Raw genomic sequence first — 22875 nt, 5'->3', positions numbered from 1 at the left:
TCTCCTTATATTTGAATGGGATATATTCGTATTTACATATTTCCAAATCTAGACATTTCTCTTTATTTTGGAATGAAGTTATAGTGTTAGTTCCGAATTTGAGTGACAATTTATTACATTAAGTTTTTGGATTTCTGAGCAATCACAGTAAGTTTCTTTGATTGCTTGAATATTGGATTTTGATATTTGGCCTTTTAAAATTATTATACCAGCATACTAAATTTTTTGTTATGTGAGATTGGTTAAATCTTTGTTTAGTGCAAACACTTCAATTAGATTACTTCCTTTTATTATGTCCAGTAAGCAATTTGATGAAATTATTGTACAAAGAGACCAAAAATTGTGAAAATTCTTTGTGATTTGACTTAATTTAGGGCATAATAGATACAATTTTTTTAGTTTAAATATATTTAAAAATATAAGTTTATATGATTAGAAATGATTTGTATGAAAGGTTCTATTAAGGTAAGTTAACTTTTTTAATTATTTTAAAATGATTTGCATGTAATAAAGTTCAGTATTTTATAGTTCATTTAAAATACCTTAGCTTTATCAAGTTTCTAATTTTAGTTTCATTCTCTTGTAAATTTTCCGTATGAGCTATATTATGGAGCTATAATTATTAATTGTTTTTACTTAAATCAAATTGTAATGAATTTTTATCATAACACTATGCAAGAATTTATTTCTTTGGATGGTGATTTCATGTAGAGGCATATTCTTAAAATTGGTGCTTCATATTAAGAATATATAATTTGTGTGAATATTACCTACAAGAAAAATATAAACAACTTCATTAAAATAATAGAAATATATGACTTTAAAACATGCAAAATTATTTTAAAACTTTGACTTTTATTTAAAAAGTTTCTATTTTATTTTGTACTTTTCTAATTGAAAATAATTTTGTTCTAAATTTAAAATAACAAAATATAAAAATTAGATGTTTCTTATGTGATGAGAAGTAGATATATCTTTGTTCAAAATATAGAAACTAGATGTTTCTAAAATGGAAAACAATATCTCTCCACATCTTATTTTGGATAAATCTATACAAATTTAGAAAAGTATAAAAAAAATGTTTCAACATTTCTTTAGACTTAAAATTTCTTAAATAAATTAATGTTTATTAATTTTTTCATATTTATAATCATAAAAAAAATTATTCTTAATAAATTATTTATTATTCTTTAAAAAATAGTTAACAAAATTATTTGTTTTACAATTTAAAAAAAAAAACATTTTCTATTATTGATAATATTTTATGAGCTATTTGAATGTGAATCAATATGGTTGGCACATAAAGGGGAAAATATATCTATATCTTTGCATTACAAATAAATTCTAGAGATAAATAAATTAATAGTAAGGCATTAAAATTTCTTGATTATTCTTAGAAGAATTATTTAATATAAGCCTATGATTAAAAAAACGGATCATACTTTTTTTTTTGCAACTAATAATTCATAACCCCAAGTATAATTAGAACCTACTAATAATCCACCCTTACTATAATTTAAGATTGTCCTATAATTAAACTCTAACCCTAACTTGACCATAACTTTATGGCTAATTATGTTAACCATAATACTAAGTGAATTATAACTTTATCCCTATTTGAACCCTAGTTGTAATTTAACCACAACTATAACTAGATTTTAACCCTAACCAAATTGTAATGAGAACCCTAACCTTAGTCCTAACCTTAATCATAATTCTAACCCTTTGAATGACACTAAATCTAACACAACGAGTTATTAAAACCTAACCCTAACCCAAAGCCAAAGAATAATTCACACTAAAATCCTAAAAAGTCCTTAATTAAAACATTAACCTTGATTATACTTCTAACCTAAACCCTAAACCTATTGACAATTATTAAGCTTTCACTTAAGATATCCCAAACCATATCTCTAACTATGGCACATACCCTAGAACACAAATCATAATCCCTAAAAAAATATTTAATCCTTACCCTAAACACTAACCCTACCCATAATTCTATCTCTAACCTTATTTATAAGCCAAATGCTAACCATGATGTAAACCCTAGAGTTAACCAACATATTAACCATTATCTTAAACCTTATCTCTAAAAATAATCCTAAGTTCAACCCCAAATATTAGTCATAAAAATAATCCCTACCTTAATGCTAACTATAAGTCTAACCTAAATCTTAATCCTCAATTTAATCATAACCATAAGTCTAACCTAAATCCCGATCTCAATGATAATTTTAAGCATCTCCTTAGCTATATGTTAACCATGATGTATGCCATAGAACAATAAATGTAACACTTAGGATTTAGGAATGAGGTTAGAATTTCTCAATAAGGGTTATGATATTAGAGTTCAACATAAAACATATTTATGGTTGTCATTGAGATTTGGGTTAGGATGTGGATTCACATAATAATTAGTACTAGGTTACAATTAGGATTAGGGTTTAGCATTTAGAGTATTAGCATTTAAGATTAGGGTTGGCCATTTAGTATTAGGACTGAACATTTAAGATTATGGTTTACCTTAGTATTTAGAGTTAATGGTTTAAATTTTAGAAGTAGCCCATTTAGATTAGCATATATAGTTTATAATTTAGGATTATAATATTATGTTAGGGTTTGATTCTATATAAGGGTTTGAATTTAGGATTAATGTTATGATTAAAATTTAAAATCTAGGTTATTATTAAGTAACAAGGGTTAGTGTTTAGTCTTTATGATTAGGACTGGGATTAGGCTTTAGTATTTTAGATTTAGGGTTGTTGTCAATATTAGTATTAGGAATGGGTTTGCATATGGTTATTATTAAGTGGTTAGATTAGGGTTTATATCTAGGGTTATTGTTTATATTACGATATTATGATTAATGCTATAGTTTAATCACTAATCCAAAATCTAACCCTAACCCTTGAGCTAAGCATGATTCAAACCATAACCATAACCTTGAACCCTAACCATAATCTAATATGTATCTTGACACTTTTTGAATCTAAACACTAACCTTAATGATTCAATCAAAGCCTTGCACTAATATTTCGTTAAACTCTTACACTAATCTTAACCATGATATACACCCTACAATCTTAACCATGCTATAAAGTCTAGGATTATGATTAAGATTAGGGTTGTATGGTATGAGTTCATATAATAATTAGTATTAGGTTAAGGTTAGGATTAGGATTTAACATAATTTAGGGAATGTAGTATATAGGACTGTGGTTTGTCATTTAGTATTATCGTTGACCATTTATTATTATGGTTTATTTTATTATTTTGGGTTGATATTTTAAAAATTAAGAATAGGGTTTAGAATTTAGGGTTAGGACAAGGGATCAAATTTTACAATTTAGGTTTATAATATTATGTTAGTGTTAGGTTTTATATAAGGGTTAGAATTTAGGGTGGGTTAGGGTTTATAATATAGGATTAGGGTTAAGTACAAAGATTGGGGTTTAGTCCTTATGACTAAGATAATTTACAATTTAGGTTTATAATATTATGTTAGTTTTAGGTTTTATATAAGGGTATGATATATTTTACACTATTCCTAACTTTGACACTAACACTAAGCATCTTTCCACTCACAAATAAGATGATAGATTCAACATTTTAACACTAAGCCTTATCCCTAATTATAATAACAAATATAGAGCAAGAGACACTAATACTAAATCTAACCATTATATAAATTGTAAAGCTATATTTTAACCATAATCATATTAATTATTCTATGTGTTGCACACGGTGTGAATGCTACTAGCTAATTTGTATAGTCTATATGTAAAGTACGCTGAGATGCATCAAAGCATTGGGTTTTTTTCATCATTCACTTTTAATATGGATTAAAGAAATTTCAATGCTGAGATGCATCTCAGCGTATTTTACATATAGACTATATATTAGCTAGTTATATTAAAAGCACCATCTCTTAATGTGAAATTGGATAATAACAAACTTCTAAGTAATGAGGAAATGGAAGGAGTACCTACATTTTATTAAAAATATCTTGCATCAATTTTCTTTCTCATCAAAACACTTTTTTGCTAAACATCATATATTGAATAAATATTTTGGAATATCTACTTTTAATTACTTATATAGAATAACTATATAAGATCAAATAAAATACCTCTTACACTAATATTAGAGGAACCTCTCCAAAGAAAATGAAATCATTATGTATTTGACACACCTTATTATTCACGTAGTTCCCTTTTTGTTCAAGCTCTTTCTTTATGAACTTGGTGACACAAGTTAACAAAATTTAACATTTTCAACTAGAACATGTACAAAGTAGGAAATAGTTTGGATTTGTGATTTCCAAAAGACACATCAATCATGCAAATAATGTGACACTTTTAGAATATTAAAATAAGATTTAACCTAAAATAATATACTCAACATATCAAATTAGAATTTTAATATTGAACAATAGACAATGCTTATATAATCTTTACTCTAATATTATTTGTAAAACACATCCCTACACAATATTCTATTTACTTTTAATATTAAATTTATTTGAATTATAGCCATTATTATATACACTACTTTCAAATTATTGTTCATTCATTTCCATATTCCATTGATGATTTATTAAATTTTTATATAAAATTGATAACCAATGTGAAGAATGAAACACCTATATATAAGATTCCCTATCTCACGTACATCCACCAAGATTCAACTTTCAATTTCAAATTTTTTGATATACGACAAAACACTTGCCATATATGAATTAAACTCACCAGGACCAAGGAAAATTAAATTAACTACATAGGAATAGTCATAACAACAATAATAATGGTTATTGAAGATTTAAAAAAATATAAATTATAGGATCAACAAATTGGTCCACTAGTTTTTTGACGAAATAGTATGAGTAATACACGATTCAAGCAATTACTACCTCAATTAACTTTAAAAATCCCATCAAATGATGACAAAGAGCCCAACTGAAACTTTACCCCTGATGCAATTTGTAGGGAGGATAGCCACATCCTTTCCCATGGCACTGGCTAATCTCCAGACAAAATGCACCAAAGACAAAAAGAAATCAAACATGATTCTTTTTCAGATCCACGAAAACATAACAAAATTTTCTCAAAATATTTCTTGTTGTCAATCACAAAATATACAAACCATGAATATAAAATGCTGAATTTTTTAAAAAAAAATTGTGTTTTCATTTTTTTGAAATTTAGTCAATGGTGAAATTTGTAGGGAGGATGGTTGTGTCCTTCCCCATTGCCCTGGCTAATCTCCAGAAAAAATGCACCAAAGACAAAAAAGAAGAAGAAGAAGAAGTCAAACATGATTCTTTTTCAAATTCACGAAAAAATAGCAAAATTTTCTCAAAAAAATTCTTGTTTTCAATCAAAAAATATACAGATCATGAAGATCAAATGCTGAAAATTTCAAAAAGTTTCATTGTGTTTTCATTTTTTGAAATTTAGTCAATGGTGCAATTTGTAGGGAGGATAGCTGCATCCTTCCCCATGGCGCAGGCTAATCTCCAGAATGCACCAAACACAAAAAAAAGGTCAAACATCATTCTTTTTTAGATTCATAAAAACACAAATACTTTCTAGTTTGTTGCTTATGTGTTGCTAAGGGCCTTTTTAGGCCTTGAAGTTTTGAGTGTCTAGTGGAGGCCTCTTGTTTTTTAACGATTATTTAGGAGGGATTCTATATCTATTAATTGTATGCCATTTATGACCTTGGCGTGTATTAGCCAAAGCACATGTTCATGTGTTGTCGATCTCCTAATGCTTTTGTGAGGATTATCATCCTTTTTTGTTGCTGAATAATACAAAGAACAATCATCTAGATTATGATAATGTTCAAGCACTTTGGACACAATATTAGTTCAGGGACTCTTGACACACAATTTATTATTATTATTATATTATTGTTCAAATTAGAGTGTTAATTATAAAATACACTAAAATTTTAGAAATGACCTTGGCGAATGGCCATTCCTTCATGCTTTAGACAAGGCAATTAGGCCCCTTCTCAAAAATATAATTTAAAAAAAAATAAAATTAAAATATTGTTTACCTAAATTACATTTGTGAAAATCAATCAACTAAACAAGTTATTCAAATTTTAGGAAAAAATTCTACTTAACTAAGCTTTCAAATGGACAATTAGATCCCTCCTCAAGAATATACTATTTTATTATCAAAACTTAAAATATGTTTTATTTATTATATATATAAAAATCAATAAATTACAATAATTTATTCAATTTTTTTAGACATACACAATTCAAAATTGCAAAGCTTTAAAAATAATCAAAACCAATAACCATTCCCTCAAACTTCTAGATATGTATATTTTAAAAAACAACTTTTTAACAAAAAACTTAATACTTATTAAAAAATCAATCTCATTACAAATACTTAGATTATTGAATTTATTCAAATGGTGTCTAACTAAAACTAGGTAAGTAGTAGATAATTTCCACAGTAAGTCAAATTGTGATATTGCTATCAGGATTTAACTGTGTGATTTTTGAGTCAAACTCATTGACCCATGTTTTGCAAATGGGGTTGGAAGCTTTGGGTTTAATCATGGAGGAAACTTTGTAGTTAAGCGCGCTCAGGCTGGAGTAGTATTGGGATGGGTGACCTCCTGGGAAGTCCCCATGCTTCACCCCTGTGAGCATTACCTAGATCCAATGAGTGCTAAATGTTCAATTTATTCTCATGAGAGATGGATTCATATTGAATCACTACTCATGAAACATGGGTCAATGAGTTTGACTCAAAAATCACATAGTTAAATCCTGATAGCAATATCACAATAAAACTAGGTATTCAAATTTATTCGAATAAAACACCACTAATGAATAAACTCTTTCCTTCCTTGCTTGAATATCTACTCCCATGTATATCCTGTGCATTTGTTTTCTTGGAAATATAAAACTAATGAGTAGTGTATAAATTAAAATTAGAATTCGGCTTATAAACCTTCATTAAACATAAAATGAATGTGAGAGAACAAATAGACTAATCACATTTTTAATTGTTAAAATGCAAAAATAACATAATATAAAGTGGCTTTTGTTTTCTATTTAAAAAAAAATTTGGATGCTATGTGCATGGAAACATAAAATCATCATTAAAGCACCTAAATGTATAGAAAATCAAAATGGTTAAATCATACGGATAATAAATACAAAAGGTATGTAAAATTGATTGTTGAAAATTGGAACAAAAAGTTCTAAGCTGGAGTCCTTGGAAACATCTATATAAATATTAAAAAATCAATCTGATTACAAATACTTTTATTAAATTTATTCAAATGACATATAACTAAAACTACTGATTAAAATTTATTATGCAGGTCCATCTCGTAATTCCATGATTTGTTTAATTATTTGTTTTCACTGGTCCACTTTGGGACAAGACATGCCCATTTTGCCCTTCACAAATTCAATAATGTTTTATATTTGTTGTCCTGGTATTTATCATATCCAAATTTCATAATTTTCAATCAAAATGTGCAAGAGAACATAAAAAATAATTCAATCTTTAAAGTGTTTGAAAACTTATCCAATTCTTGTTGGAATTTAATGTCGTGGTTGTCTTGCCCTTGGAGCCAAACACTCACCTACCACCTGACGGATTGCAGAATGTTCAATTTTTTTATATTGCCGATAGGTGAGTTTGAAAAATGAGAGGGAAAAATGTTTTAGGTTAGAAGACAAAATGGAATGATCAGATTCATTCGACCAAAGAGTGATAGAAGTAGAAGTTGAAGAGCTCAGAAGTTGTAGAGAGAAGAGAAGTGATCAACAGTCCAATCATTAGAGTGCAGAGATAGAAGGAAGTTTATTTCGTGCCTATAGATGCACGTGTTTCTTCTCTGGTCATTTTTAAAGTTTATTGTTTGTTAAGTTCACCCTGTTGAAGCAGTGATTGCTTCAGACATTATTGTACGCAACCATTAGAGCTGCAAGTTTAAAGATTTTGACATATTGAAGTTGTTTAAAGTTTTAGGGTTATTTTAGGGTTTTCTGGTTGAAGCTGAACACTCTCAAATTTTGTAATAGTTTCAATCAAAGTTGAATACTAAGCAGGTAGGCACACTTGAATCCATTGCTCTTTATTCATTGCACTTGTGAAGTTTATTGTTGAATTTTTTTAAGCCTTGGGTTCTCTGGTTTTAATGATGGTAACATTCACGTTGGAAGTCTGTCACTCGATTTGGTCTTTATTTGAGTTTTAACTTTATAGTAATTACCAAGTTCACTCAGTGTCTTCTTCTATTGAGTTCCACCCTCCTGTGGCTACCGAGTTAACTTGGCATCCACACTACCGAGCTCACTCAGCATTCAGTGGCTACTAAGTTGCTCTTCATTTGTCGAGTTCACTCAACATTCTCTTGCCACTCGGTTTATTAAAGTGCCAATCAAAATTGCCACTCGATAATAGTTTGTGCCGAGTGAAAATACTAAAGTTGTGAATTTAAATTTTAATATTTCTCACATGGTATTAGAGCCTCGAGGCTCCACATCCATAGTGAGTTAGGGAAAAAAGTTCTCGAATATTTATCATGGCAAAAGATGCAAGAAAGATATGGCAGTAGCCACCACCCTTCAATGGACAAAATTATGATACATGGAAAAAGAAGATGAAAACCATAATGGTTGCAAATGATTTGTGGGAGTTTGTAATTAATGGGTTCAATGATGTGACAGACCCAACTCAATATGCTGCTCTCACCAATAATCAAAAGACTTAGTTGAAGGAGTCAAGAAGAAAGGATGCTAAGGCATTAAGTCTTATTGAAGCAGCAATGACAGAGACAATTTTTCCCAAGATTGCAACAACGAATTATGCAAAGGAAGCATGGGATATCCTTGAGACAAACTTCAAGGGGACTGATAAAGTTCATATAGTAAAGCTACCAAATATAAAGAGGGAGTTTGAGAACCTTCAGATGAAGGAAAATGAATCAATTGCAGATTTTAGTTCAAGGACCTCAAATGTGTTTAACCGACTGAAGTCAAATGGAGAAGACTATCAAGAGCAGAGGATAGTGGAAAAGATATTGAGGAGTTTACCTCATAAATATGACAACTTGGTCATGACCATAGAAGAGGCAAAAGACCTCACTATTTTGACAATGGATGAGTTGATGGGTACTCTTCAAACCCATGAGCACAAGATCAACAGATCTGCATCTTCTTCTTCCCAAGAGAAAACATTCAAGGCTTAGTCAAATCCAAGAGGAAGGGGGAGAGGAACAAATGGATTAGGCAAAAACTCTAGAGGCAGAGGCCGAGGTAATGGAGGACAAAGAAATGTTGCAGCAGAAAGCTCAAAAAGAGCAGATGGAGCAAGTAGCTCACAAAATACTTCAAGAGGAGGTAAGAAAAACTACAACTCAAATAGGAGTAATGTATAATGCTACTAATTTCATGAATATGGGCATTATGCAAGTGAATGCTGGAAGAAGCAAAATGATCAGTTAGGACAAGCAAATGTGGCTAATGTGAACATGGAAAGTGGAAACAATGCCACTGCCTTCATCTTGTGTAATGTTGGTGAAAAAGGAAGCCTTGAGGTTTGGTACCTCAACAATGGATGTAGCAACCACATGAGTGGTAATGAAGCCTTTTTTTCATTTATTAACAAGAGTTTCAAATCTAAGATTAAAATGTGGAACAATGGAACCCTAACAGTAGTAGGCAAAGGATCTATTATGGTCCGCACCAAGCAAGTTGAGAAGAAGGAAATAAAAAATGTGTATTTTTCCCTTGGTATGAAGCACAATTTGATGAGCATTTGTCAGCTCATTCAAAATGGATACAAAGTGCTGATGGAGAATGACAGGTGTACTATTCAAAAAAAAGATGGGAGCAAGAATTTACTTGCAGTAGTTCAAATGACAAAGAACATAAGGTTTCCCTTGAAGATAGAGACATGTTTCTCATCTCAAGTTGGTCTTGCACCTCCCACACAATTAGCTCTAAGGAGTGTGATTGAAGACCCCTCATAGCTATGGCACCTCAGGTATGGTCATCTTGGCTATGCTGGTTTAAATTTGTTGTCAAATAAAAGAATGGTAGAAAGTTTGCCAAGAATAGGAAATTCATGTGACAAGTGTGAGGCTTGTATTTTGGGTAAGCAACATAGGCTTCCCTTTAATTATGGAAATTCTAGGAGGGCTAGATATCCATTAGAGTTAGTGCATACTAACCTAGTGAGTCCTATGCAAGTTACTTCCATTGGGGGGAGCACTTATTTCATGACATTTATTGATGATTTTAGTTGTAGGACATGGGTTTATTTTTTGAAATCTAAATCTAAAGCATTTAATAAGTTTCTTGAGTTCAAAGCCCAAGCTGAAAGAGAATGTGGACACTATATCAAGGTCCTAAGATCAGATAGAGGAGGGGAGTTTACCTCTAATTCTTTTGTAAATTTTTGCAGGAAACATAGCATAAAGAAAGAGCTCACAACCAACTACACACCACAACAGAATGGAGTGGCTGAAAGAAAGAATAGGACCATTGTAGAAATGGCAAGGAGCATGATGAAAGAGAAAAATCTCCCAACTGAATTTTGGGAAGAGGCTGTGGCAACAACACTTTACCTAATTAATAGGTGTCCTACAAAGGTTGTCTGTAATAGAATTCCAATAGAAGCATGGTCATCAGGAAGATGGATAGTTGAACACCTAAGAGTGTTTAGATGTGTTGCATACACAAATGTGCCTAAAGAGAAAAGACAAAAATTGGATCACAAAGGTGTGAAGTGCATCTTCATAGGGTATAGCTCAGAATCAAAGGTATACAGATTGTATGACCCTTTGAACAACAAGATGATTCTCTCAAGAGATGTAGAATTTCTTGAAAATCAGTCATGGTATGGACAAACTGATGAGTCACCCAACACCTCAAGTAAAGTGCCAAGTATGAGTGAAGAAGATGCTGATGAACAAAAAGGAGTAGAAAGAAGAAAAGGAAAGTAACTTCAGTCATTGACGAGCTCCTCTAGGCATGACCGAGTGTTAGTACCAAGCAACAGTGAAGACTTTGATCCCACACTCTCCTCCCTGTTACTAAGAAAGACCAAGAGTCTTAGGGAGGTATACCAAGATGAAAGGTATGAAGATTATGATGAGAGTGTTAATTTTGCATTATTTTCTCATAGTGATCCAATATATTTTGAAGAAGCTATTAAGGAGAAGAAATGGTGTAAGGCCATGGATGATGAGATAGATGCTATATAAATGAATGAGACATGGGAGCTAACTAATTTGCCTCCCAAGAAGCAAGTGATTGGAGTGAAATGGGTCTACAAGACCAAATGAAATGCTGAAGGTAAGATTGATAGGCATAAGGCAAGGCTGGTAGTCAAGGGCTACAAACAACAGTATGACAGAGATTATGATGAGACATATGCCCTAGTTGCAAGAATGGAAATCGTGCGTGCTGTCATAGCAATTGCAGCTCAACGCAAATGAAAGGTATATCAAATGGATGTGAAGTTTGCCTTCCTAAATGGTGTATTGAAAGAAGAAGTATATGTGGAGCAGTCACCTGGTTATGAAGTAGCAGGTGAAGAGAACAAAGTATATAGATTGAAGAGAGCTCTTTGTGGGCTCAAGCAAGCTCCACGGGCATGGTATAGTAGGATTGACTCATATTTGATGAGCAATGGCTTTAGAAAAAGCAATGGTGAGCCTACTCTCTACATCAAGGAATCAAATGGAAATGTGTTGATTGTTGTCTTATATGTAGATGATTTGATTTCTACTGGTAATAACAAGGCTCTAATTAGTGAATTCAAAGAGACCATGAAAAATGAATTTGAGATGATAGACCTTGGTCTCTTGAAGTACTTTCTAGGCATAGAAGTAAAACAAATGCATAATGGCATCTTCATCTTTCAAGAAAAATATGCAGGGTAGATCTTGGAGAGATTCAAAATGCAGAATAGTAAGGCAGCCCCAACACCAACAACAGTAGTTCTAAAGTTGAGCAAGGAAGACTCTAGCAAGAGAGTGGATCCAACACTATACAAGAGTATTGTTGGAAGTTTAATGTTTTTGACTGCAACTCGGCCAAACCTAATGCATGCAATAAGTTTGATTTTCAGATTTATGGAAATACCAAAGGACTCCCATTGGCAAGCGAGAAAGAGGATCCGAAGGTAGGTGAAAGGTACCAAGGGAAATGGGATTTTGTATATTGCAGAAAATGAATTCAAGTTGGTAGGTTATACAGATAGTGATTGGGCTGGAAGTATAGATGACAGGAAGAGCACTTTTGGATATGTATTTCATATGGGATTGGGTGTAATTTCATGGACATCCAAGAAGCAACCTATTTTTTCTTAATCTATAGCAGAGGCTGAATACATAGTAGCAAATGCAACAACATGTCAAGTAATTTGGCTAAGGAGGATCTTGATAGATTTGAGTCAAAGGCAAGAGGATGGAACCACAATTTATTGTGACAACATCTCTTTAATTGCATTGTCTAAGAATCCAGTCTTTCATGGGAGAAGCAAGCATATTGAGATCAGATATCACTTCATCAAAGAGTTAGTGGAGAATGGGGATATCAAGATGGAATTTTGTAAGTCTGAGCAACAACTAGCAGACATTTTTACCAAGCCATTAGGCATTGGAACTTTTGTACACTTAAGAGAGTGTCTTGGTGTAGTTGATGTGGAGTAGCAATGATCCTTGTTTTGTTTGGCTCGAGACAAAGGGGGAGTGTTGGAATTTAATGCAATGGTTGTGTTGCCCCTGGAGCCAAATGCCTACCTACCACTTGACGGATTGCAGGACGTTCAAATTTTTTTATTGCCGATAGGTGAGTTTGAAAAATGAGAGAGAAAAATGTTTTAGGTTAGAAGACAAAATGGAATGATTAGATTCATTCGACTAGAGAGTGATAGAAGTAGAAGTTGAAGAGCTCAAAAGTTGTAGAGAGAAGAGAAGTGATAGACAGATCCAATAGTCAGAGTGCAGAGACAGAAGGAATTTTATTTTGTGCCTATAGATGCACGTGTTTCTTCTCTGGTCATTCTATAAGTTTATTGTTTGTTAAGTTCACCCTGTTGAAGCAGTGATTACTCTAGGCATTATTGTATGTAGCCATTAGAGCTGCAAGTTTAAAGTTTTTGAAGTATTCAAGTTGTTTAAAGTTTTAGGGTTATTTTAGGGTTTTCTGGTTGCAGTCGAATGCTTCCAAATTTTGTAATAGTTTCAATCAATGTTGAATACTAAGCAAGCAGGCACACTTGAATCCATTGCCCTTTATTCATTGCACTTGTGAAGTCTATTGTTGAATTTTTATAAGCCTTGGGTTCTCTAGTTTTAATGATGGTAACATTCACATTGGAAGTTTGTCACTTGATTTGGTCTTTATTTGAGTTTTAACTTTATCGTCATTACTGAGTTCACTCAGTGTCTTCTTCTACCGAGTTCCACCCTCCTATGGCTACCAAGTTAACTCGGCATCTACACTACCGAGCTCACTGGGCATTCAGTGGCTACCGAGTTGCTATTCATTTGCCGAGTTCACTCGACACTCTCTTGCCACTCGATTTATTAAAGTGCCAAGCAAAATTGCCACTCAGTAATAGTTTGTTCCAAGTGAAAATACTAAAGTTGTGAATTTAATTTTTAATATTTCTCACAATTCTTGGTAGTCTCATGATTTCAAATCCTCTGGCTAATCACTAGCTTTGCACTTTGAGTTTCCAAATTCCACCATTAGATTCTCAAATTATGGCAAGTTAATGAACAACACCAAAATACGTGTTTTTCATTCAATCATTAATCATTCACCTTAAAAAGGTTAAAGTTCGGGGTCCCAAACAAGTGTTTCACTTTGAAATATTAACCTCTCCATCAAAAGGTTAAGATAAGTTTGCAAAATTAACCTTAAAAAAGGTTAAGGTTCAGGGTTTGAAATATGTGTTTTGAGCCAAAATCTTAACCTCACATGTGGAAATGAGTTAACCTTTCCAAAAACGTGTTTTTTACCATTAACCTTAACCTCCAAAAAAAAGGGGTTAAGATTGTCAGTTATTAACCTTTCTACCTAAGTTAATAAGAGTTAAAAATTGAAAGGTGCTAATATGAAAAAGGCTTTAAATTTTTGGGAAAGACTAAAGATGATCTAAATAATTGAGAGTTTTCCTTCACTCTTCAAACGATAGAGATGTAAAATCAAAATCTGAAACCATTAGATTATATACAGATCAACTTGTGGATACCATTCTTTTCATTTTGTCTACACACAAAACGACCATCTTCTGATAAGTAGTGAACAGGTTGGTGTAAGCTACTGCAACACACAATATCTTGAATAAGAATGAGCTGATGATGTGTCACATGGATAATCAAAACATCCTCCATGACTTTGACAGTTTGTGTGAATAGGGGCATTTTATTGCTATTGTGATCAAAAGAAGACATATTGACTCATTTGTTTGATATAATGCCTTTAGAAAATACAAATCATGGTAAAATATTGTTTTATATGATTCTCATTGCATACAATGTTCATGCTTTCCTTCCATCCTACCCATGGAGGAGATCGATACCTTTTTTCTAGCATTCATAGATTGATTTGAACAAATTGGATGAGGATATTTATTTGCTTCTTAGTAGAGTCACTATTTTTGAAGGCCAACCACCACCTCAATATTTTAGTAGGCATGAAGTCCCTTCTCACAATGAGTTTCAAATGGGCTCAAGATCATGCCATGTGAACCTCAATGACTTGTTGAGAGAATATAAGAAGAATAATAGGGCACATGAACTATTTGAAGAAATGTTTTCATCTTTAGTCTGAAAAAAGATGGAGCTTATGAACTGAGAAGGCATAGACTAAGCACACAAATTGTTTGACAAGATACCATTGTTGTCTCAAATATGGTATGGATACGGAAAATTAAATTGGCTATTTAGTATGGTTCCACACTCATCAAATCTTTTATCTCAGTGGGAGTCATCAGCAAGTGTAAGTGACATGAAGCCCATGTGAAGGTTTACACAATATGCACACATTAGTGTGTTGAAGAGCATGTATGAATGCACTGAAGGCGCAAGATTTGTTGACAAAATGTCTAGATTAGATAAGATTTCCTTTCATTACAATCTCCCCAACTCATGTGTATAGAGATCAGTGGTAGATGCAAATATCATAGAAAAAGCATGATAATTGTTTGACATGCTAGTGAATCAACACAACCATAGGCAAAGTGCATGCATTTTTTGACCAAATTCTTTATCTTCAAGCCATGCGTAGAGGAGATTATCATTATTAAGGAACAAGATCTGATTTATATGGTCCACATCATTCAAATTGTAGTGGGCATAGTGATAATGAAGCCCATGGACCAATTCATGAAAGTCTGCAGGGGGAATCGATTGAAAAATTACCTTTATCATTTCATATAACATCACATCTAAAGTACTCTATCAAGAGATTATTTAGTGGATGCCCTCACAAAAAGTGGTCGATAAAATGAGCCTCAATCAAAGTGCTCATGATTTCCTTTTTGCATACACGAAGATGAAGTCAAGAAAGTTGAGTTATTAATGTTATGATGATGGATTGTCTTGATAATGAGTATGTTGAGGAAAGAGACTCATGGCACATTGAATCATTTATGGATCAATAAAGTCAAGACATTCATTGGAAGGGTTCAAATTCTTCAAAGGCTAACATTAAACCCGCATCTTACCTCTAGCATGAGCACATGATCTGTTTGATAGAAAGCCTGCGACTTATCTCCAACTTGCATGAAAGAAATATATGAAATGTGACCCCAAAAAATAGTGTTGGATATATGAAACAATTATATAATCTTCAATGTTCCTGTTGGAGAGGCTTTGAGTCTTGGGGGAGACACACAAAGATCCCACACACACCTCCTGATTCACAACATAATTACATTAATGTGTGGAAAACGGTTGAGCATGGAATCATTTGACACAATGCTTCAAAGCAATGATGGAATTTACAATAATGAGATGTGAGACCAAAGATAGAGATGGAACTATCAGACCAAACCTTCAAGCTATCATATGTAATGATTGAGGATTGTGCATAGAATGGAGTGTTCAACGTGTCTTAAGCTTGTCTCAGTAAATTGCAAATAGTGAGCATGGATGCTAAATTGCCACCTTGGTTGTAGTCATACCTTGGCTGTAGCCATTGACATCAAGTTCATCTTTTAATTCTATTTGTAAAGTTGAAGGAGGAGCCATTGTTTGGAAGAACGGTGGATATATGATCAAAGTTTAGATGAAGAAATTCTTTGACGTAGTCCAAGTTCTGATTCTTCATCAAAATTAAGACTACAAAGTGTTATGCTTGAAAATAGTGATTTTTATCACTTTTGGCCATATGCTAAGGATTTTATCATTTTTGATTAATTTTTGATTTTATTAGAAGATGATATTTGGAAAGTGTGTACAAATTTTGTCTTTGTAATCAGAAATTCTTCTTAGGTTCTTGGTGCAAGAAAAAAAGGGAAAATGCTCTTTGAGTTCTCTTCTTTCAAAATCTAAATTGTTTAAAATGTTGATTATCTTTGTAGTGAGCATTCTCATAGTATTGTGAAGATGTTATGAATCTTTGGATCAGCATTGTGCTAATAATATTTCTCAAGCACAAATCTTGATTGTTGTTATTAGTGGTTTTAAGTTAGTCTAGGAAAGCTTTGGAGTCATGTGGTGCATTTGTCATCAGTGGCCTTCTATTTATCTTTTAAAGTTTGATTTTTCTTTTATTTGAAAAACTTCAAAATTATATCATAGGAGGGAGTTGCCCCTCTAAATGGAGAGGAAGGCAGCATATCAAGGGCCTATCAAACTGTTGTGAACAATTTGCCACATACACTCAATTGGGCCATTTTTACAATAACAATTTTTTTTACCAACATATTTTTGGTGAATCTACTAGGGAGACCACAACAAGAAAGATCAATCATTTGGCTGTGATGCAACAACATGGTATTGCCACATGAGAATGTGCTTCCAGTTCTACAATCAAATCTTGGCTTCCAGGACACACATGAGGATATTATTTTAGATTTGAACACTCTAGCTTGGAGGTGTAGACAAACTACTCAACAATACCATCAGGTGAACTGAGTTCTAGAAGAAGAAGAAGAAGAATTCAGGAAAATCTTACGAAGAGCTCCTATTGGTCAAGACATTGTAGTCATTGAAAGAAGAATTGTTATTCCAAGAAGGAATAGGCAAAATCTTGGTCACATCCAAGGTCAAGTAAATAATAATCAGTAAGTCGATTGATGAAGGTACCTTCCCTTGAATGAAGGTTGGTGATTCAATTTAGAAGGTTGGATGTTAGTGACTCTATCTGAGGTTTGAATTCAAAACATGGTTTGGTACAAAGGGAAAATGGAAAGTGAAACTGATAGTGACAATGATAGTGACAGTGATGAGGAATATTTTTCATATCCCAAGAAACATATTCCTGATGAGCCTCTACAACTTGAATTTTTGAAGAATTTCTATGGTGGCAGAAGGCTAGATCCTAGAATGGTTCATTCTTGCTTGCGTATTTTTTTTTTTTTGAAGATCGAAGGGGATGATGAAAAAGATTATGGGTTTCTTTCTCATGATTATGATTCTTTATTTGAAAAATTTTCAACATATAAAGATAAAGGTCTCTTTGCAAAATGCCTTTCATCTATATCAACAATGCAGAATAATGGGAATGTCTCTCATTCACCTATCTCTCAACAAAATCAGATTTTCATCGATCCTGGTCAAGGTAGCTTCTTGAAGATTTTATATGATGGATGAGAACTAGATCCAGAAAAGATTCATCCATCTTTGCTCCAAAATTTGCAAAAGATAGAAGAAGAAGAGGGTAAAGATTATTAGTTTTTCTCTCACAAGCCAAAATGTAATGCCCCGCCAAGGGATCCAAAGAAATTCACTAAGTTTGCGAAACAATTTTTTTTTAAAACATGAAAGTAAAACCTTTCATAACATTAACATGATAGCGGAAGCAACAGTAACATCCAACTGAAAATAACATAACATAACAGATTACATTCTTTAAAGATCCCTTAACATTGAATTACTTCTAATCATAACTTATTCATCTAACATTACATCCTTAACAATGAAATAACAATGATGCATCCAATGTTCTTAAACCATATTCAAGTGTACATTTTAGATTGCTCAATCATCCACTGTACATGTTACAAGGTATGAAAAGCTCAAAAAATAAACATCCATGTAAATAAAGTACATCATCATCCAATATTAATCCATGATGCAATAACATAAATGAAACCATAACCATACATAATACATCATTATCATAAAGATATAAACATCCATCATAAAAGATAACCATATATCACGAACATAACTATCTAAGTGCACGGTTCCTCCCAACCGTAAATAGCATCATTAGACCATCATGGATCCTAGCCATCCCTCCGTGCGTAACATTCCAAAGCACCGAAGAGATCATCGGCTATAAACATAGTAGGAATGTCACTCCTAAAAACATCCTACTAACATGCAAAGCAAAGCATAAGATAACATCATCTAACATATGCAAATCATCAATACAAGAACATACTAGTAAATATATCCATCATAAGGTATATCATCTACCATAATGATCCAAGAATAGAATGAAGATAAATACCAACCAATAATGCTCCAGCCACGGTGTCTCGGACGGATCTCAAATGATAAGAGTGATAAAACACTACCACCCAACCGCGTGGAACCTAAGTGGTCCACTCCCACCATGCTGAGGAGATAATCTCAAGTCCCAAATAGGATATCAAAACCACAAAGCATAAATGTCTTTAAGTCTAGGAATCCTAACTCAAAGGTTCCAACACACACAAAATTGACATCTAAATCCCAGAGGTACACAATGACATGTAGGAAACCTACTCTGCAAGCGGAAAAGTGTCATCGCATTTATCTCGTACAAGTTACCCTGGCAGTTAGCTAAACTCCACAGGTCCATACATATCTCATGCGGCCACTAGTATCCTCTCATACTGACGAGGCATACTATGGAATGCAATGGTCGCAACCATGCATCTCACTACTCCCATCCTAGCCTGTACAAGCGCTCAAGGCATGGGCGAGAACATCCAAAACAATTATCTTTTATGGTGGATGTTATATCTTTACGATGATGATGTATCAGGTATGGTTATGGTTTCATTATGTTATTATGTCATGGATTAACATTGGATGATGATGTACTTTATTTACATGGATGTTTATTCTTTTAAGCTTTTCATACCTTGTAACATGTATAGTGGATGATTGAGCAATTTAAAATGTACACTTGTATATTGTTTAGGAACATTGGATGTATCCTTGATATTTAATTGTTAAGAATGTGATGTTAGATGATTAGTTATGATTAGAAGTAATTCAACGTTAAGGGATCTTTAAAGAATGTAATCTATTATGTATGTTATGTTTACTTTTAGATGAATTGTTACTATTGCTTCCGCAAGTGTTATGAATGATTTTACTTTCATGTTTAAAAAAAAATTTGTTTGGAAAACTTGGTATAATTCTTTGGATCTCTTGGCGGGGCATTACACAAAATCATTTTTAGAAATAAGTTTCACATACGATTATAAGGACTTTGATTAGAAAAATTATTCATGTGAATCGATCATGGATAATGGTGGTCAAACAAGTTTCCCAACATTTTCACCTATTTCTCATCAAAATCATATTTCCATTGATCCCAATCAGGTTAATTTTTTATAAAGCTTCTATGGCAATGCACCCCTGGATCTTGACAAAGTGCATCCTTCTTTACTTCAACCACTGTGAGAACTTGAGGAAGAAGACCTATGCAAGAATTATTTTCTTGATAACAAAACATCTCCCAATCCAAATGTTAGAAAGGACTCATCTAAATATTCATGCAAGAAAGAAGATTGGGATTCTATGTCTAATCAAGGAGATGGTCGAGAAATGAAGTCTATAGGAGAAGAAGGGTTTGCAAATGTATCAAGGCATCACTATGAAGATTTCCAAACTAAGGAGAAAGTATTCAATCATCTTGATCATAATGAGAAAGAAAAAGAAATATCAAAATCTCAAGAAACTGTACAACATATGATTGAAGATGAGGGAAATGTGGGCCAAGGTGAAAATCATACCACTTTTATTCCTACTTGGTGCCTCAATATTTTAGATGATGACTTCCTATGTGGAGAAGATCTTCCTGTTCATCCTTCCATGATCATTAAAAGTGAAGGATCTATTGACAAAATCAATACCTTAGATGTTATGGCACAATATGAAAACATTATCATTGATGGAGATAAAAACACTAATGAACCTCTACAAATATCTACTTACCCTGTGGGAATGGAGACCTTTAAATTTGATGACATTGAATAACTTTTGATTAGAAGATCAGTTGATGCAAAATATCAAATTAACTTCAAAGAGAAGAAGATGAACCATCTAACCTTCATTCTTTATCATGCACACCAACTTTCACATTTCATGAAAGATGTCTTGGAGAAGAAACAATGATTTAAAAGGACATAGATATCATTGAACCTATTGAAAATGAAATCTATATAGATATGAAGAAAAGTCCCTCTAATCCAATTAAAGTGAAATTAAAATCCTATAGATCATTCAAAGGTCAAAAAAATCCTCTTTTTGAGCCTTCTCATCAAATAGGAAATCCCATTTCAAAGAGATCCTATGAGAAGAATAACCATGATAAAAGAAGTAATAAGTTAGCAGGGTCTCTCATCGAAGAATCAGATGAAGGAAACTCTTATGATGTCTTTATCCCAAAATTGTGTTCAAATCCTTAGATTGCAATTTCATATGTGAAGAAAAGGTTTACTTTAATCATTTATTCTTATAGGAAGGCTTTTTTATTGATGATTCTTAAGTTGGTATTCAAAGACAAGGTTTGATGGCTATAACTCCACATGTTGCTTCCCATCACAAAATATATGAAGGAAATCCCATGCAAGGTTTGATATCTTCTAGTCTTGACCACCATAAAGGCCTTTAGAAGAAGAATTTTGACATTGTTGGAAGAGAACATAAAGTTATGACAAACCATGTTGATGATGGTATCAATATAATTCAACAATACCTAAGAATTCTAGATGATCTTTTAGGAGATGAGGAAAAAGAAATGGATCATGGGGAGATTCAATCCAACATGGATGTGCATCTAGGTTGGAATAATTTTATAGAAGATTCAACCATAATCGTGCCAATTAAAAAGCAAGACTATCTGGTGTCAGAAATGGATTCAGGACTTCATGATGATCAATCACTAGAAATTCAAGTAGAGGGCTTGCCAAGTAGAGGAGAATATTAGAGATACACTTAGAAACTTGAGAATCTTATACTTCAACTCTTTGAAAACAAAGTTATCAATGTCATTCCATAAGAAGTAGAGTTGATTTTGAATTCTGAGATTTTTGATGAAGCCTGGTTTATTGAGAGATGTGGGGCATGCTAGGAATCTCAAAGTTAGAATTCAAGGAGCTCACTTATATTTGAGTGCATGGAAGCTTGAGATTTTTCACATGTTGACATTCCATGGTATTTATTTTCCCCAACTAGTGAATGGGTTTTCATGATTATACCTCGACTCACTGGAGGTAGGGAAACCTACCTTGTACATAGTCTTGTTAGTATATTTTTTTTTGTTGTGCCTAGTCTTCCTTTCAATTCTCTTGTTTTTGGTGTTTTTTCCCCCTTTTGAAAAGTGGTTCCTCATGTGTCTTTATAGCCCAAAGGATAAGGCACTATTCTAGTTATTCTAGATTCGAGCTTCGTCCTTGTCAGTTCTTGTCCCAGTTAGAGCTAGCTGTTGCCTTGGTATTTATCATACCCAAATTTTAAAAATTTCAATCAAAATGTACAAGAGGACATTAAAAAAAATTCAATCTTTAAAGTGTTCAAAAACTTATCCAATTCTTAGTAGTTTCATGATTTCAAATCCTCTGGCTAATCACCATCTTTGGCCTACACTTTGAATTTCCAAATTCCATCATCCGAGTCTCAAATTATGGTAGATTAATGAAGAGCACCAAAATACATATTTTTCACTCAATCATTAATCATTCACCTTTAAAAAGGTTAAGGTTTGGGGTCCCAAACATGTGTTTCACTTTGAAATATTAACCTCTCCATTAAAAGGTTAAGATAAGTTTGCAAAATTAACCTTTAAAAAGGTTAAGGTTTGGGGTTTGAAACACATGTTTTGAGCCAAAATCTTAACCTCACATTTGGAAATGAGTTAAGATAACCTTTCCAAAAAATGTGTTTTGTACCATTAACCTTAACCTCTAAAAAAAAGGGTTAAGATTGGAATCCAAAACACGTGATTCAAGTTTAGTTATTAACCTCTCTACCTAAGTTAATAAAAGTTAAAAATTGAAAGGTGCCAGTATGAGCAAGACTTTGAATTTTTGGGAAAGACCGAAGATGATCCAAATAATTGAGAGTTATCCTTGAATCTTCAAATGACATAGGTGTAAAATCAAAATCTAAAACCATCAGATCATATATAGATCAACTCATGGATACCATTCTTTTCATTTTGTCTGCACATAGAAGGACCATCTTTTGATGAGAAGTGAACAGGTTAGTGTAAGTAGTTGCAACACAAAATATATTGAATAAGAATGATTTGATGATGTGTTACATGGATAATCAAAACATCCTCCATGATTTTGACAGTTTATGTGAATAGGTGCATTTTATTGCTATTGTGATCAAAAGAAGACATTTTGCCTCCTTCGTTTGACATAATGCCTTTAGAAAATACAAATCATGGTAAAATATCATTTTATATGATTCTCATTG

The sequence above is a fragment of the Cupressus sempervirens genome, chromosome 11 (genome assembly GCF_028749045.1).
Source record: "Cupressus sempervirens isolate cs-2001-9-10 chromosome 11, ASM2874904v1, whole genome shotgun sequence".
NCBI lineage: Eukaryota > Viridiplantae > Streptophyta > Pinopsida > Cupressales > Cupressaceae > Cupressus > Cupressus sempervirens.
Note: the sequence above shows the minus strand (reverse complement) of the source record.